The sequence below is a fragment of the Chiloscyllium punctatum genome, chromosome 37 (genome assembly GCF_047496795.1).
Source record: "Chiloscyllium punctatum isolate Juve2018m chromosome 37, sChiPun1.3, whole genome shotgun sequence".
NCBI classification, from domain to species: Eukaryota; Metazoa; Chordata; class Chondrichthyes; order Orectolobiformes; family Hemiscylliidae; genus Chiloscyllium; species Chiloscyllium punctatum.
In genome coordinates, this window is record NC_092775.1 from 32689983 (window position 1) to 32712006 (window position 22024).

Below are 22024 nucleotides of genomic sequence, written 5' to 3' on the forward strand. Positions count from 1 at the left end.
TATTGAGGTGCCCAGAGTGAGTACGTAGTCAGTGCAGAGGCCATTCAGGGTTGATTATCTGAGAAATGGGTGTGAGTAAATTGCATCAATAAAATGCAGAATTATCCTGTTGAGGATTGGAGATGTGCCATGAGAGTTCTCAGAGTCAGGCATGTATCGGGTGCCAACGTTCATGAACATGGGATGTATGTGGTTGGTGCCCATGGACTGTATCCTGACATATTGGTGCCTGGAGCTGAATGGAAGTCCTTAGAAACAAGTGGTGAGTTCAACTCACCAAGAACCCACTCTGTTTTCCATGCTGAGTTTTCTTGATAGCTAGTTTGTTTGGTGAGTTTGGTAAGATCACATTTGGAAAATTCATGTAGCAAATTAGCTATCTCATGACAAGGCATTTAACAAACAATAATAAACATCAATTGGGAACTTGCCACTGCCTAGAGAGTAATTTGTCTCACCACTGGGAAAAGCATAAAAGATGGGGTGGTCTCAATGCTGAGCTGGAGCTCACTGATCATCCTACTCAATTCTGTGACACATTTCATCACTGTTCAGATTCTATCCCAACAGTGAGTGTGAGGTAGCAGAGAGAAAATGGCAGCATATACCCTTGTGATGTGAAAATGGTTATTGAGCTTCTTCCTGCATTGCTGAGTGCTCCTCTAGACTATGGAAATAGCTTGGCCTGGGTGGCATCCTCAGACCAAGCTGGCATATCTGGTGCCGTGGCCTCCCCTGCCAGTCCTGGAGGAGGAGTACATCCCTCCTTTGCGCCAACCCATCCTCCCGGACCTTCAGGTCCATTTTGAAAGGTTGGATGCCTATTTCCCTCTGTCTGTCATTTGCAGGACAATTCAGAAAAACTGTGCAGGCAAACTCAGGACAACAGCACTTGACCAGCTGCACAACCCACACTTTAAATATGTTTAAGGCACCCGGAATAGCAGGAGGTCCTGGCTGTAGTGAACATTTCCACCTGTGGTAAGAGGGAAGATACAATGTGTGGATATCACTGAGTTGTAGTGCACAGATAATGATGTAAGTTGGGGAAATAGCATGAGAAATCTCACTAGGTTTCAAGGGCGTTACACGCTCTGTGAAATTTGCCAACATTAAACTTTACCAATTTTGTGTGAATTTCAGACCAAAAGTTCTAAGAAACTGAACCTGAAAGTAAAAAAGTAGAAAACTCTGGAATATTAACCAATGTAACAGGTAATAGTAAGAAATATTCAACCAATAGAAAGAAGCAAGAAACAGCAAGAATTGAGTGGAGTTTTATTTTTGCATGGGGCAGTTTGTTAGCTTTTAACAACATTGATTAACCTATGTATGTTTTAGAACCTTCTACGCGTTGTTTTACTGTCCCTTGTTCTACATTTTAGTTTTAAAATTCTTTGCAGGACAAGTATCTCTCACAGTTACAGTCCTTGCATTGAAATTAGGATTTAAGTGCTAATCTTGACAACAGATCAATACATTTCTTCATAGCATCTTGGAGCTGGAAGTTTTGAAAAATAATACAATTTATTACAACTTATTGAACCAAATAGCTACAACAGGACATATCAGTAAATGGGTGATGCCTGTTAATCACCCTGCAACTTATTTCATCGCTTTGAATGAACTCCTTGAGTATTTCAAACCAAAGCTGAATTCAATGGAAGTTAAAAATCACACAACACCAGGTTATAGTCCAACAGGTTTAATTAGAAGCACACTAGCTTTCAGGATGAAGGAGCGTCGCTCTGAAAGCTAGTGCTGCCAATTAAACCTGTTGGACTATAACCTGGTGTTGTGTGATTTTTAACTTTGTACACCCCAGTCCAACACCAGCAGCTCCAAATCAGGGGAAGTTGACAGTTTTAAGTATTGTTGGTTCTAGACAGCAGGGGTCACTGCTGCCTTTGTATAGTCTGGAATGAACTGTGTGCATTATTTACTCAGGAGTATTGGGCACATCCATTCTGAAGACTGCAGAGAGGATTATGTCATAAATTCTGTTGTTTACAGTGCAGTCAGTGTTTTAGTGTGATATATATAAAAGATAAAAGCAGGTGGGCGACTTGACTCAAGGAACAGAATGCAGGGCATTCTTAACAATTTCATAAATCACATACTTTTGTTAAATAGCAAGAACTTTCAGGCTTATTACAACAATTAAAACACAAAAATAGAATTTTCAAGGCACATACTGTCAAATTCATCTTGAAACACAAGCAAATTGATGATAGTCTAAAGCACTGCAAAGTACATGAGTATATAATATATGACTAAGTTTTGACAGGAATATAACATCTCGCAAAACTTGAATGAATTCATTAAAGTTATTTATGATGTGTTATATTAATAATGATTCATTTGGGCTGGTGTTGAATATGAAAGAAAATCTTCAGTGAGAGCTAAATCACTATACTAAACTGATTCTTAAAAGGCATGTATTATTTAGTATTGTGCAGTACCAGGAAAGCATGAAGCACAGCTGAAATAAAAATTCAAACTGAACAACTCAAAAGTTTGTGCTTGTGACTTCAATGATGATATTAAATGTTAATAATTCAAGTAATTATTGCTTTTTTTCCTGCTTGTTTGCCTCCTTCTGTTATTAAAGATCGGTTGTATAGCTACATTTCATGTTGTCACAACTTATAATATTAATACCTAGTCTTGAAACTATCTATATAATCTCCATGAATGGAATTCTGGAAGTAAAGATACTTGCAGCAATGTGGCTTTCTCCAGTAGGTGGTTCTATGAAATGAGTTTCTGAAATTTCTCTTCAAATCCATTGTTGTCTTGTATATAAAAGCCTTTTATTCACCAACTAACTATAAGCAATACCACAGACAAATTACTAGTACATATAAAATTTTCAGGTTCACAGATTATATAAGTATATGTTTTGACCAACAGGAACCAAACTAACATTTTTTAAAAAACATTAAAATAAGTTACTCTGTAATTTAAGCTTATGTTGAAGCAAGTTTATGTCTGTCAATTAGTAGCATATGTGTACCACGTACAATAATAGGCACTTCCAGACCAAGGTACTCTCTGTTCTATCACTCAGTGCTATGCCATTGTTAATTCTGATCTTTCCTAGAAGATAAATAGCTAAAAGTAGGTAGAAATTGCTTATGTATACAATACCTACGCATAGAGTCATCACAATTTCTTAAAAAGAAAACTGTCTTGCCTGTATTCATATTACAAGGGGCAAACTAAGCATTGTGTGTCTAGTGATTGTATCTCCAGGAGAGCTACCTGACATGTGTTTAGACATTTCCATATTTTAGAGTACTTTAAAATAAATGAAATGTTCTCTCCTGAGAGCTTCTGATTGAAGTGCATAACCTTTCTTATAGCTGCCTCAGGACTGTTTCAGAAAGTTGAAACCCTGTAACTAATTGTACATAACAGTTTTTAACATGCTGACTAAGGGCTTGCTACTTGCATACTTACCAACTTTACATTTTAGACCGATCTTTGAACTTACTGTAAAACGTAGAATTTTATTGTTCTAAATTGGCGAATCCTAATAAATGATGAGCAAGCTTTTCAATTACTTTTTCCAGCAAAGACAGATTTATGATAATAGATATGAAAAGTCACTGAGCTATTGGTTTGACAGATAGACAGAGTAATCCATGTAATCCTCTTCAGGTTTTATAGCCCTTAAAAAGGCTTAATGAAGAACTTAACTAACAATGATGGCTGTTTAAGAAAAAAACTCCTGGGCACCAGATTAAGTGAAATTTATTATGTTTTTTCAGGTTGTTTGCCAGATGTTCTTTGGATGCTTTTTCAGGTTGTCTGAACAACACACCAAGTGATAAGGTTTACTTAAAGAAGTCTTTTTTTTTGAAAAATGAGTGTATGCACACCATTGGTAGCATTAAATCTTAAATTCTAATCTTCAGAAATCCCTTCAAAATGTACTACAATCATTGGCAACTCAGTTATTTTTCTTTGTAAAACAGGGGATCATTGATGTTTTCTGTAGCACACTTCCATATCCTGCGTGGGCCAGTGTTGGGTTGCCACCTGCTATTGCAGAGTATGACTGGTCCTCCCCCCTCATTTCTCTGGCGCCAGAGCAGTGTGGTCCCTGCAATGTGATTATTTGTGTTAGCAGATAATTTCGCCCAGCAGACACATGTGCCAAAGCTGCCTGTACCTCGTAACACTCTTCAACAAAAGCTACTTTTATGGCTCCCTCTTCTCCATTTCTTTCCAAATTGTGTTCACATTTTGTGTGAGGAGATTATTTTTGTCTGTTGCTATGAGAGACTGTGGTGTTTATGTAGTCTTTAAGGGGACACCAGATTAATTCAATCATTTCAATAGAGTTCTGACAATTTTGCATAGAGTTTACACTTCCTGTTTAGTTCTGATTGCGTTGAAATTAAGTTAATGTAGATTCTACGTTGCTTTGTGGAAAGAATTACTGGCAGGTAACAACCTGAGAGTATTTTAGAGTGGAAGCCAATATACATAATTCTAAGGGGAGAAAATTACAGCCTTCCCTTGATATTGCTTCAGTAATTTTATACACTAGGCCTACATTTAAAACCATTACGAGCTCACAGTAAGCAGCAAAAAGTTAAATTGAAAAAATATTTAGCATGGAAGAAAAATAAGTTATGAGAGTAAGGCAGACTCATTGAATGTATTTATTTTTATAGGTTGGTCCCTGCTTTATTTGATTGGTCTTTGGAAATATCCTTAGTTACTCAACCTTTTTGAAATTTTTCTCCATTAATACAAAGAATATCCTTGCACTTTTTTCTTTTGTTTCCAATTTCTCCTCCTTGTTTCTCCTGAAGCTATTGACTTGTTCTCCTGCTTTATTGTCCCATGGTACTGATGGGTGTCTGTTCCTAAACCAAGAACAACTTTTATCATATAACGTACTATATAAATTTTATATCCCAAAATACTTCACAGGAATATTATAAAACGTGGTATGACACTTAAGCTACTAAAGAAGATATTTGGTCTAATGGGCAAAAACGTGGTCAAAGTGCTAAGTTTAATGGTGTATCTTAAATTATGAAAGCAAGTTAGAGAGATGAAGAATTTCAGGATTAAGTGTATTCCAAAGTTTAAGGCTGAAAGCAAGGTAACCAGTGGTGAAGAATTAAAGCCCAGGATGCTCAAGAGGCATTCCTCTGGTTTTCCTCATGTTTTTCCCTCTTCCCTTTCTTCTGGCTCCTCAGCATTCTCTTGTTGCTTACTCCAATTGTGCAGAGCGTAGCATGCCAGGTTGATGTGACTGGATTGGACTGGAGGACCCCTGAGGCAGCTCTAAACAGTACTGGATTAGTGGTGCTGGAAGAGCACAGCAGTTCAGGCAGCATCCAACGAGCAGCGAAATCAACGTTTCGGGCACAAGCCCTTCATCAGGAATAAAGGCAGTGAGCCTGAAGCATGGAGAGATAAGCTAGAGGAGGGTGGGGGTGGGGAGAGAGTAGCATGGAGTACAATGGGTGAATGGGGGAGGAGATGAAGGTGATAGGTCAAGGAGGAGAGGGTGGAGTGGATAGGTGGAAAAGAAGATAGGCAGGTCGGACAAGTCAAGGAGACAGTAACTGAGCTGGAAGTTTGAAACTAGGATGAGGTGAGGGAAGAGGAAATGAGGAAGCTGTTGAAGTCCACATTGATGCCCTGGGGTTGAAGTGTTCCGAGGCGGAAGATGAGGCGTTCTTCCTCCAGGCGTCTGGTGGTGAGGGAGCGGCGGTACAATCATATCTTTAACAGCCCCAAACTCTGATCCACCTTGATTCTATTTGCAGCATATACCCGGCTTGGTGAAGATGCAACACCAACTGAATCCCCAACACATTGTATCTAAAAGGGAGTGCCTGCTGTGCCCTGACTCCCTTCCCAACTCAGACCTACATCATCCATTCCACTTTCCATTGCATTTATGAGAAACCATTAACATATATGTTTGCCACATAATGCAGAGACGCCCCCCTTGGCCCACAGTGCACCTGACAGTTTCACATGTAATGGGGCACTTTTGCCCAGCATTCACCCCCAATTTAGTTATTGCTGCTAACTTCTGAGATAGCAATGGTAATTTAACTAGCACCAATGGCATGGTGTAATCCTCCTTTGGACCAACATTTGATGATAAGTGTGTTCACTGCATGCAATGCATATGTGTGAAGAAAAGTTTGAAAATGGAATGTAGCTGAAGTATGCAAGTGCAAGCTTCATGTATTTGTCCCTTCAATGTTCTAACATCCAGGAGACATGGATCCTGCATTTTTACCCATCAAACCAATAATCCCCCCCAAAACTTCTTTGTCCCTTTTTACCTTCCACTACCCTGATTGCCCATTTCTATCCATCACTCACGTATGGAGAACATCACTTCCAACTATTCTCTGTGTCCCTGAATCTTGACATTACACCTCAATGATGCCCTTTCTATTCTTCTATGCACCCCCTATGGAGGGCACAATGGTGGTCACTGTCAATAAACCCTCTTCATAGCTAGCATGCCTTCTAATGCTATTCATACATACCCCTTCATTAACCTTGAGTATTACCCATTACTGTCCTTGAACCCATAAATGTTTTTGCTTTACCTCCCAAGTTTGTCTCTCCCACCTTCTTTGGCAGTGAGCTCCCCTTTCCACCTACAGGCACTCCTTGAACCCTCCATAATGATCGAAGGACAGACCTCCTGGACTGTATTTGCCCCAGAGTTTAGTGTGATTTTGGTGAACAACTGATCTGACAGATCCCTGACTACAGTGTTTGCAAGCCTGAAACTGGTGATGCCTAATTTCACTGTTTGCTGTTACTGGCATCACAGGAGAACCTGTTGCCCACTCCCTGGACTGCAGTAAGACATATCTGAGTCAGTAAGTATCCCAAGTGGTCAACTGACCATGGCCTCCATGTGAACTGAGCCTCTGATTGTTGGCACTGTGATCCTGTGAACGATATTGGCCTCCTCTTGAACGGACTGAAGACTACCCCCACCCACTTTCTGCCATGGCCAATTAGTTGCATACATGTGCATTGTTTTTGACATGCAGCCAGCTGGCACATCCTATAGGTGTTAAACTGACATGCTCATTGTGCAGCACATCAAGACATTTCCCTGAACAGAGTTTGACTGCCAAGCATGACCCACAGCCTGTCTGGGTGTCTGCACAAAAAACATGAAAATATGACAGTACTGATTGCCGTTAGCTCTGGCTGAAGCACAAACTAATAGGCATGGCAAGGCAAGGGCATAAATTAATTAAGGGGGAATTAATGCTTATTAAGTGCCTTAAGAATTCTGCAACTTGTTTCATTAGTATTCCAGTTTCTATCTAACAACTGAACAACTTGGATATCGAGAATTCTCCACATGGAACTCAGAACTGGGGACAAACCCTGGTTGCTGTGACCATGCAGGGAGGTGTTAAGAGAGCAAGTGAGCAGCCCTGAGATGCAGCCTGGTCCAATCCATCAGTTGGGCATCTGTCCCTGATTACAAAGTGTCCTTGCTGCAGCCTTTCAATGCAGGTCATAGAGTCATAGAGATCTACAGCATGGAAACAGACCCTTCAGTCCGACTTGTCCATGCCAACCAACTATCTTAAATTAATCTAGCCCCATTTGCCCAGCATTTGGCTCATATTCGTCTAAACCCTTCCTATTTGTACACCTATCCAGGTGCTTTTTAAATGTTGTAATTGTACCCACCTCTACCACTTCTTCTGGCAACTCATTCCATATGCACACCACTCTCTATGTGAAAGAAGTTGCCCCTTAGGACGCTACCTTTCTCCTCTCACCTTAAACCTATGCCCTCTAATTCTGGACTCCCCTGCCCAGGAGAAAAGACCTTGGCTATCCTATTCATGCCCCTCATGATTTTATAAGCCTCTATAAGGTCACCCCTCAGACTCTGATGCTCCAGGGAAAATAGCCTCAGCCTATTCAACCTCCCCCTTTAGCTTAAACCCTCCAACCAAGCAAAATCCTTGTATATCTTTTCTTAACCCCTTCAAGTTTTACAACTTCCTTCCTATAGTAGGGAGACCAGAACTGAATGCAATATTCCAAAAGTGGCCTAACTAATGTCCTGCCACAACATGACGTCCTTACTCCTATACTCAATGCATTGACCAATAAAGGCAAGCATAACAAACAATTGCTTCATTCCTGTGCCACCTCAATTCCGGTATATAGTAGAGGTTCCATGATGGCTGTGAGGAGTCAGATGTCCAATGCCAGTGAGGGTGTATACAGCTGGGTCCATGGCTTGCACCCTAAGTTGTTATTTGGTGCTGTGCAATCCAGGGGTTGTTGGGGTGGTGCTGTTCATAGCCATCTGTGAGCTGAAGTCTCCAGGTACCTGCTCTGACTTCCATGTCAAAATTTCTGGATATCTAGTTTACCCGGCCATTTTGTTAAGATTAGAAGCTGAATATTAATGAGGTGAGTAGCAGTGTTAACAAACTATAATCCCCCTTATTAAAATAAAACAGCAGGTCTGGCAGCATCTACTGGAAGAAAGCAGGGTTTTGAGTCCGGTGACTGTTCATTCAGGACTGTTATCCCCCTTACTTAGCTACTACTTAGTGGGAAACTCATTTCAGAGTTCAACAAAGCATAAAGAGATGGCGTGAAATGCTCCCAACAATGTGTTAGATCTTGATGGACCTCATGTCTGATTTTGCTACAAATCTCGCCATAGCTCACGTCACTTTGACTTGGGTATGATTCCTCCATAAGTATCAATTTGTTTTTAGACTTTTCATTCAGTATTAAGTTCTCAGTTTCCTCTTCAAATTATATTCATTAATATCATGAAACAAAGGAAGATAAACAGGAGTAAATAAAACCATGAATTCTACTTCATCATTTTGTGTGATCATTTTATTTATTCTAAATGCGGCAAAACATAATTATGAATTAATATTCCACTTTGAAATAATATGACATCTTCTTAAAATTATATTAGTCGCCAGTGATTAGCTTTAGAAATACATATTTTGGGCATTTTTTAGTTAGATAAGGCTGTCTTTGGCTCTTTTCCAATCCACCTTCATTTGGCTGTGCAGGTGTAAGACTTGATTTTCACACTACATCTTGTAAGTGGCTCCATGCCTGCATTTTGACTTTTGGTCTGAAGCCATTCTGGCTCAGTAACTGCAATAAAATCACAGTGTGTAAAGGACACCCCTGTGACTACAAAGTGACAATGAAGAATTCTTAGTTTCTAGTCAAGCATACTTTAATGCCTTAGGTCATTATCATGCTGCTTGTCCCATTCAACTCAGCTAGAATACAGTTTTACTGATGCAATGCACTTCAAAAAGATTGCTTTTTTTTTCACAATAAAAGTAGTCAATTTTACAGCATTCTGATAATGGCGACAAAAGATTCAGGCTTACTTAAGGTCTAGCTTTGTATTTTGTTTGGTTCTGTAGTTTCATTCCTTAAAAGAAACATGCTTAGCTCAAAGAAAGAAGTTTGTATTTTGGTGTCATAAATGGTGTTCATTAATGGTCAGATTAATACAAATTGGTAATAACTCTATGTGATTAACTTACATAATGTTTATTTGTCACACACAGTACCACAAGCAAATAGAAAGATGTACTGCCAAATAAAAACATTGCAATTAATGGACAAAGATCAAGTTGACTTAATGGTCCACTCAGTAAACAAACAATATTTCCTTATTGCAACAACACGTGTTTACTTATTTGCCATGGATCATCAAATCAAATAGATAATTACAAGGTAGATAAACAGGTATCTCCTCTTATTTAATTGTGCCACAATTTCTTGTTAAGAGTGCATCATAACTCTGAGAATGAAAGATAATAACATTAAAATATCATAGTGTCAATGCTGTCAGTTTCTAAGAAAAGTGACAGTACATTTAAAACTGAGCATCCATCCCAAGTCTCCACTGCTTAGTCTACTCTCTCTGTGTGTCAATGTATTTCTCTTTCAAATCAATGGTTGAGGTTCTGTGGGCATTGTAGAATTATTGTGATGCTTCAGCTTTCACCCTATCAAAACACTATTGAGTGATTCCCTAATGTATAGTATAAAATACTGAATATATTTGTTATTCATGTTTTTTTTCAGTTAAGGTTTTAAGAATGTATTTCACTTTTGTGTTTCTCCTCCTGCATAATAGGCATTTCTGATCTTAAAAGCCACACTGGCCTGATGGCTCATCACATTGGTACATAATGGTGTAGCTTTTAATGTATAAAGGAACAAAATCAAGAGTAGTTCACTAGCTTGCATGGAATATCTTGTGTAAACCAGACCAGTTCAGATCAGACATAACCTGACCAATCCAAGTTTACTGCTGTGGACCTCTCCTTAGGGATTCCATCAGAAATGGGCATGAGACAGGATTGGATTGAGTTGGAACAATCTTGGTGGTTAAACTGCCACTCAGCATTCCAATTTGCACAGGAAAAATTGACACTTAACCAGGGTCATCAGTATCTGTGGTACTAAAACCTATCAAGTGGTCCTGACTCCAGAAGGAAACATTGAGAGAACCATTAGAAGAAGTCACCCACCTGAGAAACATTGTAGAAATAAACGGAATAGTTTTGGAACAATATGTAGGCTGAGCCAACTATGAATCACTCATCCAATTGTGATATCAAGAAATGCAACCCCAATTCTCTGATTCTCCTCTGATGAATGGCACTTGTGCTATCCTTGACCCCTCTCCTGGCTCCAGATCACTAATGCCCATGACCTCAACATGTGCAGTTCCTGCATCTAGACTATCTTCCAAATTACTCACAATACCAGTATCTGAGCTGATGGCTGTGAGGGTGAATTTAAATGATGGTGCATCATTGTGGCTTCTTGTTCTTCCTCACTGCCTGACCAGGTTGAAATTCTCAGATATTTCAAAGAAGAAAGGCACAGGAATAATAGTGTGGCGAGGGATGGCTGGTAGAGGAAGTATGAGATGAATGGTCTCAACATTTGCAGGTTGAAATCATAACTGAATGTGGGATGAAGGACAAATGGGGTATGTGAATGATGATGAGATATAACAATGTCAAAATCCTCTAAGATATTCATCCCACTATTGGCCATAGCCACAACAATGGCCTCTTCAATTTCCTCTTTTGAAATTAAGACATTTGGATGTACTCGCTCCCTTTTTGTTAGATCCTGCTGTCTCCAAGCCTATGTCAGCTTGTTTGCAATGGAGTGAGTGTATTTGGGTGATATGGCTGTCATGGTTGACCAGCTGACAGTGTATGTGAGATGTGAGACCTGCTGTTGCACCAAGTGTGTGAGTTTATAATGCAGTTCTGAATGTTCACTACGACTCATTACGGTCAAGACTGTTGGTCAGTGATTGATGGGGTGTGATCTATTGTGCTGAATGTGAGCCCAGTCGGGCAGTTGATAGGATTTGCCTTCTCAAGATGGCAAATAAGATTCATCAATCTTATTCATTCATGTGAACTCACTGAAGCTTCTTGTGACACTGCATCCAAGTGCTTCATTCCTGCCAGCATAACAAGTAAGGGCTGAATCTTCCCAATCCAGAGATGTGGGGGGCAGCTGAGGGTGGCAAATAGCAGGAATTTGCCTTGGGATATCTTTGACACATTCCCAGAACTTCCCAGTTGCAAATGAGCATCTAACAAGCAGAGGCAGAGACAAATGAAGTGTAAAGACCCATATGAGAGACAATTAGTCACAGCCACTGGGTCTGTGCTGGCGATGGAATATACCCTCAGTCTCTCCATGTAGAGACTGCCAGCTGAAAGGAGAGGCATCCTTTCTGCAGTCATCAGACAGTCCATTAAGACAGAGAATCCATCCTTCAAAGAGGCTAGATCATCCAAAACTCGCTGCTGGAGTAATTTACACTCCAATTGGAGAGGACTCCTAAATACTTAACTGACAGCTCCAAGGACATCTCTATTTGAAGTGCACTTATGATCTTCTATTTTCCTCAGCTGTCACCACTCCTCCCAAGGGCACTTTAAGGGATCCAGGGCTGCTGGCCTTCTGATTGGTCAACAGTTTCTGCTCAAGCCCACTTTCCCTATTTGGATGGTAAGCTCAGAAATGTCCAATTAGAAGGCAATCTCTGAAATAACCACTGGCTGGTGAATAATGCTGCTGATTGGCAGAGTCCAGTAGTTTTTCAAGAAATTTGGCTCCAGGTATTGTTTCGAGGGCATCCTGATTCCTTGTGGATACAGCACTTTTTTCCTGCTCCATCCTTGGACCGTGCTCACTTCTACATTGTATCATTTTTCAGCCATTTTGCGGTTCACAAGCAACTTATACAAGGACTTACTCCACCTTCCTTTTGAATAATGCATATTAGCCTTAAATTGTGCAAGTTAGTTTTATATCTTGTGAGCACTTACAATGCTGCTCAGCAAAACAGCAAAGTTTGCATGAATTGAAGTTAGCTAATAATGTGTCATTAACTCCAGTTGCTGGTTTTTGGTTGCTATTCAACTTATCCCCCTGAGCCTTTTAGTAAGAACACAAAATATTTATTTTTTGGAAGGACACTGGGAACTTGGTGAGGATAACAAGAGAGTGAACAGAGTGGTTATGTCCTTAGAGGGACAGGGAAATTGTTGCTGTCTCAGTTAGTGACTGCACGGCAGTTTCTTGAAAATTTTGCGAAGTGTCTTCGGATCCTTTGATCACAGGTATGACTTGACCTGATTTTCTTTTTTTTTAGCTCTCCTGAAATAATAAATCTTCTTAAAATATTGGTGAGAGGAAGGTTCATGGTTGACTAAGCAAACAAAAAGATTTGCAGCCTAGAGATGAATGGATAGCCATCTGAAGGATTCTTTGAGGAATGATAATATTTCTTAAAGATTCAAACTTTTTTATTTTACTTGTATACTGGCAGTCAACAGAAATAGATACATCATGTGTAGAAAAATACTGAGAAGGAATTTTTCCAGCTTGTTCTTGAGCTGTCACGGCACTGTCCTGTATCCTGCTGAGCTGATTAGCCTCTGCTCTGCCCTAAGATCCTTCCTGTGGTGAGGAGAAAGGGAACAGGACTCGAGCCCTTTATGCTGTGGAATTTCTTAATCCAGTTGATTGTCATATGACTTGTTACAATATTGAATTTTTAACTCTTTAAATAGTGATTTTGCAGTCTGGTTTATCTTCAAGCACATAATGAAGAACCTAGTTTTTTTTCTTTAACGCGTGAAATGAATGTTCTTTCACACAACTTCTTTCTAAATTAGAGTAACCATGACAATACATGATTGTCTCAGTTGTACCTATCTATTATCAACATTTTCTTATGAGAGAAAGAAACATTTTCTGAACAAGTGGGAAAGTGTAACTCAAGATAATTTGGTGCACTCATTCAATTAACCTGAGGAAAGCTTTATGGAATTTAATCTCATTCTAAGGATCAAAAGACAAGAACAGAAATAAGATACTAATCTTTAGGGTTTCAAACAATATCAATTTGTAGAGCTTTCTTGAGATAATGGAATAATTTTTATGCATTTAATTCCATCAAGCAGGAGACCAATAGAATCAATACAATCCTCTACCAGTTTCATGGTTATACCTCACTAAATACATTTGATGAGATGCCAGTGCTAGAAAGTTAGAAAGCTAACAACTTCTTCACTAGCTGAACTAGCACTGGGGCCCTAAAGAGACAGGGAAGGCAAATAGAAAATATCTATGAGACTGACAAGTGTGCAGCCTCCCCAATATTACATTGGTTCCTGCCTACTTCAGATGGACATGCTACTCTCTCGCCCCCGACCTGTTTCATTTCATCACAGGGATTGGAAGTAAATGCTGTAATAAAAATTATCCCCAATTTACTCATTAATTATATGAGCAGTTCTTCCTAATATATAGACTGGAGACAAATAAAGCTATGGAGCAAAACATGTTTATTTTAAAGATTGTAATTTAAATGTTTCTTGTTGCGTTCAAGAAATACCGGGATGCCTTTGATTCATTGTGACATTCTTTCTTGTCCCCGTACCATCCCATTCACTACATTTTCACATCATACTCAACCTGCCTTCCCACCCCTTCCATTATCCCTTTTGACTTGTTCCAAAGCCCCTTTGACAATCCTTGCCATCCCTTACCTTAACACCCTTTCGCATTCCATCCCTGGCATGCTTGCCAATCACTTGCAATATTCAGCCTTCTTATTTGTGACATGAGTTTACAAATACATTAGGAAAAGGAATACGGCACCAGTGAAGAGAAAATCGCAAGTGCAGAAAGACCTGAACAGTAACTGATTGAAGTCAATTTGGAAAGCAGAATTATCATTATTGGTTCTACTTTCAAAGCACACCTCAGTGTTCAGTTGCCCTGACTTTTCTTTTCATACTCCCTGAAACCTGGAAGGAAGTGTGGTAAATAAAAGATGGAAAATTGATATAAGGAATTAAAGTCAAAATACACAGAAGCTAGAAATCTGAAACAAGCACAGAGCATACTGGAAAAACTCAGCACGTCTGGCAGCATCTGTGGAGAAAGAAACAGAGTTAATGCTTCAAGTTAAGGGTTTGGAAAAATGTTTCATTTTACATTTTTGAGGAAGTCTGGGGCCCAGTGCAAAAGACAAAGGGGATTTAAAGTTGTTTCAAGGCTGGGATAAAACAAAGTTACTTATTTTGTAGTTGAAATAGAGTAAGCAGAAACAAAACGGTGACACATTCCATATTTGACAGAAGCTGCTAAAATTAGGTCTGGGGAGGACTGGCAAAATATCAAGGTGGAGATGGGATAACTTACATCTTCTCACTGCCAAGTAATTTTGCGAGAGGTGAGCGAGCAAGCAGATCAACTGCTCACCAGGAATCCATTTTACCAGCAGTGGAGAAGGGGGGAGCGTGTTGGGTAGAACCTGTCACCCTGAGCAGAGATAACCACGTGAACCCTTGTGGTCTCCCAGCAGGATCTGGAATGAGAGGCTTCCTTCCCAGACACTCCACAGTTATGGAGGGGTTTCCCACACAAAATGGCAGCTCTTGCAGCAATGGCACCACTTTCAGGTGGCGATGTCCATTCTCCACCTCCCTATTACTCCCCCCAACCCATAACCGAGCCTGCCTGACTGGCCCTAGTGCCACCAGAATCCACACACATGGTTTTTCAGGTATACTGCCACAGTTGTATTCTCATCATGCTGGCATAGTAAACGACTACCCAAGTCCCATTGCAGTTGAAGTAGGCTTAGCCAGAACTTTTCACCCTGGCAGTTAGACTCTTGTTGGCTCCAATAAATGTTGGTCTAGATATCATATTACACCTTAGCAGAGCAATCGGAAATTGCATATTCCTATGTGAAATCTCAGATTGATTGATTATTTAATCTATTTACACACCTTGGATATAGGCTTTTGTCTAACTCAATTAATTCATTGTTTGTGTATGGTATTAAAGCTTTAATGAATTAGTTGTGCAAGTGGATGTATTTAGTAGTTTGCTTAGGTATGTCAGTGACTTTTTAAGATTGCTAAGTGCTGTATTTACATTAATCCTTTTCATCCCGAAGCAAATGTTTTCATCTGAATACTTGAAAGGAATCTGTTAGATCTTGAGCAGCATTGTTGAGTCAATTCATTCACAGCTTTTATTCAGTGAGACTTTTACACTGGAACGTTTTGGAATCCTCGTACAACACAATAGTTTGTTGTTTGTTGCTAATGTAGGTCCACACACAAATTAGAGCAGCTGCTGTATTATGTGGGGCAGGCATTATTTTGGAAGAAAAATGATTACAGTGTCTTTCTACTGAGATGAAAGTCTTGACGTCCATTTCTCATTGTTTATAATAAGTGCTGATGTTAATAGAAGTGTTAAGGATGCAGCTTTGCTTTAGTATGCATCCAGCACATAATAGTGAAAGGATTAGCTTCAAACTGTGTTACTGATTGTACAAGCCACTAGGTCTGATCACCAGGACAGCAGCTTGTCTCCTGGGTTCCTACTGAGCTGGTGTTGAGGTCATTGACCTCACAACAAATTAAAGGACAAAACATTTTTTATCCAGACCCCCAAACTGGTGGCAGCCCTTTGAACAGACTCCTTTTCAGAGGAGTAACTGAATAATATTTTCGTGCTGTTGAGAATGACTTTAGAACTTCTCCAGTCTATTAGAGTTGCACATGCTGTTGCAGACAAACTGTCTATGCACATTGAACTTTGATTACATTTTGCAGACTTCTAAAATTCCAATAATAGTTCATTGGGCCTAATCCAATGTAAATACTGTATCTTATTTTATTCAGAAGCACAAATATAGTCTAGGATTAGTTTTGGTAGTGTGTGATGTCTGCTTCTATGTTATGCTTGCAGTAACGCACTGATATTAGCGTATCTTGCATTTTACATGGCATTGCCTCAAATTAAGGTCAGTAGGAAAAAATGTTGATCTTCACATATAGCCACAATGTGTTTTCATTCAGTAATTTTATATGTATTCCTCCCTAAAGAACATTTTCCAAGGCGGGGGTAAGATTAAATATGTGGCTATGTTTGACTAATCTAGGTCCTCTAACTAGGTTCACCTCTAACTAATAAAAATATTGCATCAGCATCTTTATCCCTGTTTAGTCTCTGTAGCTCTTGATCCTGTTGTGAGTTACAAGTGAGTAGCAAAAATGGAATCAAGGAACAATGTCTCACTGAAGGAAAAGCCCATGACATTTAATTGTGGCACACTTGACAACCTGAAGGAGGTTGACAATATGCGATACGTGAAATTGAAGACCATACCAGCATTCTGCAATGAGGCACCAACTGACTGCTCCGCCAAACTACCTCACATCTTTCAGTGTTCCACTGTACTGTTGATTTCTTTCTCAGGTGAATATTGCAAGCAGACTGTTTTCATCAATGATGAGATTTCACTATCACAATGCTATCGTGAGCTCAGGTGAAAAATAATTCTCATGAAGAAACTGAAATAATGCTATAATGTATTGATAAAGGCGTGATGTTTGTGCACTGCTTGTAACTTGCTTGTTGCCATAGGTTTCTTCCTCAGATACCGCTTTGCAAAAAACATTTCATGTTCCATCAATCCCATTTATTAAAATAAAATCTTTAAACCTTTCTCCCATTCTCTACTGACTGCAATAAATTAGTGATTTCTTGACGTTAGTTCCATTTTTCATTCTGATTGGGGTTGCAAAGTTGGAACTAAATTATCCATTCTGCAGCTATTCTAGAAACATACTTGAACTTGGCTAAATCAGTTTCCCTTAGAATTGTTGCAGTTGTCAGAGTGAGGAAATGTTCACCTGAGATCTTGCTTCATTTGATTACTTTAGACCTGGATGTAGTACAGTGGGGAAAGTGTTTGATTTGTTTAGAATATTTGTGCTATCTGTAATTGTTTTAAGAATGTTTGAAAAGGATGTTTAAGAGTTTCCAAGAATTGTGAAAGGATCAATTGTATCTTTCTTGCATGATATGAAATGCTGGTTCACATGACCTGGTGACCCTTGACCTGGAAGCTGTGACAAAAGGAAGGAAATTAAGACCAGAAGTTGTCCGGCTGGCAGACACAAAGGAGAGCTGCAGAGCCATAAAAGAAGAGCTACAAGCAGCAGAGTGTAGGAGGAAGGTGGTCAGCACATTAGATGCAGGCATAACTATGAAGTAGAATTAGACTGGAAGAAAAGAAACAAATCACTCTCAGGAAGGTTTCAGTTTTACTGGTTGGCAAAGAATGAGTCAAGAGTTCTTAGAGGCAGTGGGTGAGCTGATTAAAAAGATCTAAAGGCTGGAAATATGTGTGAAAAGCTGGGTGTTTTCCCAAAAGTGGACAAACCGTGTACTTAGTGGGTGTTATTAGCTGGTCAATTGAAAAGAAACTCTGGAAAGCTACTCCATCAAGAATGTTAAGAGAGTTTTTAGAGAAGTTGATAATAATCATAGCTATGAAATTCACAGGTAGAGCTGTTATTGGTTAGGGCTCCTGACCTACCCCATGTGAATAAAGAGCAGCATATTATGCACCTAAGTCAGTATTAGGTCTCATGTTTGAGTGGTGAATGTTAGGGACGCTACAGGCCATGTAAGATGTATCTTTGTTGTATTGGCTTTTTATAGTGGATTCTACTTTTTTGTTTTAACTATCAAATGTCTATTAATTCATGTTTAATTTTCATTATTCTGATTTGTCTTAAAATAAAAATGACAGAAAGTATAACCTTATTGGTAAATTCTTCTATGTGCATCATTCTGTAAATTTGATTATTTTGGTTTACAATTTCCCCATGGAGATTTCAATGATTCAAAACCAGGTCCTATATGTGAAAAAGCAAAGGGCTACATTTTGTGAGGCATGATTGACAACGTAAACTGAAGAAGGTTTGCAAAGCTAAACCACTACGGAGGAGATATAGTATCTCTGATGTGTATTAACTATTCCTAATAGCAATTCAATGCATAAGCTGTTTCATTCCTGGTCACAGAGAGCGTTCAGCAGCTCTTAGATAACTTCCAGATAAGGATCGCATTGGATAATTTGGGAGCCATTGCCTGGATTGCAGAGTCAGGGAACACACTGCTCCTTCTACTACACCAAGAGTGCAAGTTGAAAAAGGCACATTTGCTTAACTTTATTTGGAAACAACTGAAAAACTTTGATTTGACAAGGCTGCGGGGTGTTTGCATGTTTTCCCTGTATCTGCATGGGTTTCCACGTGGTGCTCCGCTTTCCTCCCACAGCCTACAGATGTGTAGAGTAGGTGGATTGGCCATGGTAAATTGCCCTATGGTGTCCAGAATGTGCAGGCTAAGTGGATTAGCAATATGGGGTAACAAGGAGGGGATAGCAGGTTGGTGTTGGGGTGGGATGCTCTTCAGAGGGTCAGTGTGGCCTTGATGGGCCTAATATCTTCTTTCTATACTGTAGGGATTCTAAGGCCTGCCCATGGTCAATGATAATTAATTGTTAGAGCCTCTTCCAAATACAATTTCACTCCTTGTGAATATATTAAAGAGGAATTCAAGATGTCTCAAATAAAGGTCTCCATAAATTTATAAGTGAGACCTTTCCAACATCCTTCTGTTAAATTAATACATTTTCTGCCTGTCTTACAGCTATAAAACAGGAGTTCTTCATACAGTATTTGCTATTCTATTGGTTCCAAACTCTCAGATTCTTCAGCAATGGAACTCATAGTCAAATTGTAACACATATTTTCATGTTTGAAATAAAGCTATCCCACCTCCGGCCATCTTCATTCTCAGTCTCAGGATAAAAACTCTTTCTTTAATTGGAGACGGTTATGCTAGTGGAGATATCCTGCCTCGTTTGTCAGGCTGTGTGACAAGTCGAAGCAAGATGTTGGTAATGCACAGCTGGTGAATGAAGTCCTGTGATGAGATGGCAATCAGAGGTCAGTGCTTAGAGTTTGATGTATCTGCATGACCTCCTCTAAGATAAGGCTTTCTAAAAGGTCATAAGACACTGTGATACCTCTGTAAACGTTTCTTTTCTGGTATCAGGAATCAAAGAACAGTGGAGAAGAGAATGGGACAGCTTTTTTTGCTAAATTCAAATAGTTTTGTGAAATGAGCATCTATCTGGAATGTGCTCATTCTACACGGAGAGAAGCTAACTTTTCGGGGACAATGTTTAAAATTCAAAGCAGATTGCCATAAATATGTCTGTTAGGAATTTGGAAGCAGCAAAAGTATTTTTTGAAGATTGCCTTTCACTATAAACTCTGGAAAATCTGAACCTATTTTTGTGGCTTCAGCATTTATGAAATTGGTAGCTTAGCAGAGTTGAATTTCTGACAATTGTGAAATAAACAAATGAGAGAGAGGATTTTGAAAAACATTGAATTAAATTAAAAATCTTGTCTGAATAAAATAAATCAATGCTACTGTAATATATGATAAAATCAGAAATATGAGGCTAACACTGATTCATTCATTGATTATGTAGTCGTGGTAGTGTTTTATCACCAATAGAGAAATCTCTTGCATGCTAAGCACCCAGTACCTGTACTACAGAGTGACTATATATCAGAAACAGTTCACTGACAATGAGGGATGTCCTGAGGGCATGCAAGATTTAAAATAAAAGGAAGTCTTTATTTATTTAGAAGTAGTACACTAAATATCTGTTCAGTGTATTCACATAGCTTCAGTACATTAAATTGGAATGTTATCTTAATTACTTCCACTTCCTCAATATAACACATGTGTTCACTTCTCTCAACTCTTGAATTATGAATCAAATCTTCCAGTACTCTTTCCTTCATTAGCTTCCTGAGCCGTTGTGGCTGACCTTCAATTTGAGGATGATGCCTCCTCAGGGTTGTGAGTTATAGCTATGGGTCTTCATGTGACTGAACAGGCTTATACTCAATCACGGATGTTTGAGCAAATCAGACATGAGGTAGTGGAATCTGGAAAGTACTGGCACCCCTGGATTAGGTAACTGTTTGAATCAAAGATCAGAATGATGTCTATCACTCGATCCATGTAAGATACTGATGCTTGCTGGATAAATCAATGACTTACTCAATTGGTGATGGAAATACGCCTAGTCCAAAAAAAAAGAGGATCAACCTCTCAGTCCAAAAGCAGCTCGACCTAGGAAGAGGAGTTCCTAAAGCAGCTCACAATCAAGCTGGCAAATTTTCATCTCAATTTCGGAAAACTGGAATTGAATAAAGCTGGCCATATTTGACAGCCACATCCAGGCCATTGGATCTGAGCAACAACTTTGCCAGGGCTGTTTCGACAAAACAATACTGAATATATGATTTCCTAGAACAATTGCAAGCAGCCTCTCAGTGCTTCACAGGACAAACTAAGGTTACAAAACAACAGACTGCATTCTGGTAGCTTAATGGTGATGTCCAAAGACAAATCTAAAACAGAAAGACAAGTGGTGTGAAGGTAAAGACAGAGAAATCCACAAGTATGCTTGCAATCCCTCTAAGCACCACTTTGCTAATTTAAAACTCTTCCAAAACTCTCAGGCCGCAACTTCTTCCACCCATACATCATTCTGACCTTGTCAATCTCCACCAATCACTGTTACTTTACTCAAAATTCATCAATCACTGCCTTCTGTCAGATCTCTACAGACTTGTCCAGTCTATACCCTATGTCTTTGGCAATCTCTCAATCTGTTGTATGCTACCTTTTTCTGATTCACATTACTCCTAACTCCTTCTTTATCAAGGGAGCTTTCCCAGCTTTATCTTTCTTGAAAATGTACCTTGGCAGGAACAAAACAATGTTTTTTTTCAAGGTAGCCTATTACAGATTTGTCTACCAATCTTCATTCCAATTTAGTACAAGAGTAAGACATTGTAGATGCTAGAAATCTGAAATTAAAACAGCAACTGCTGGAAGTACTCAGCAAGTTAAGCAATATCTGTGGAAAGGGTAACAGAGTTAATCATTTGGCAGAGAACCCCTATTAGCATGAGCTTCATAGTTTTCCTACTTCTGTGTAATTTCCATAAATTTGCTCTTCTTTATCTTTCCCACTAGTTGGTGGCCTATATAGTATTCCAGTAATGCAATGGTACCTCTTTTGTTTTGGGTTCTACTTGAGCAGGTTCTGTCCTTGACCTCTTCAGGATATCCTCTCTCTCCAGTACTGAAACATTCTCCTCCATTATTTCTTCCCTTTCCCCACTATCTTGAATGCATTGTATCCAGGAACCTGCTGCCCTTTTATGAGCCAGATCTCCATTATTGTCAAGACATTATCTTCCCCTGTGCCTGTATACACCTGAAATTCATTATGTCCATATCTTTTGCACATACATCTCTGGATTGTAAGCCTAATTTTGGCCTTAATGCAATTATTCTTTATTTGAAAACAAAAAAATGCTGGAAATCACAACGGATCAGGTAGCATCCTTGGAGAGAAAGCAAGCTAATGTTTTGAGTCTAAATTACTTTATTTAATTCCATCTTACTATTGTTGGTTAGCTCAGTGGACTGGACAGTCAGTTTGCAACGTAGCTGATTCCAACAGTAGGTT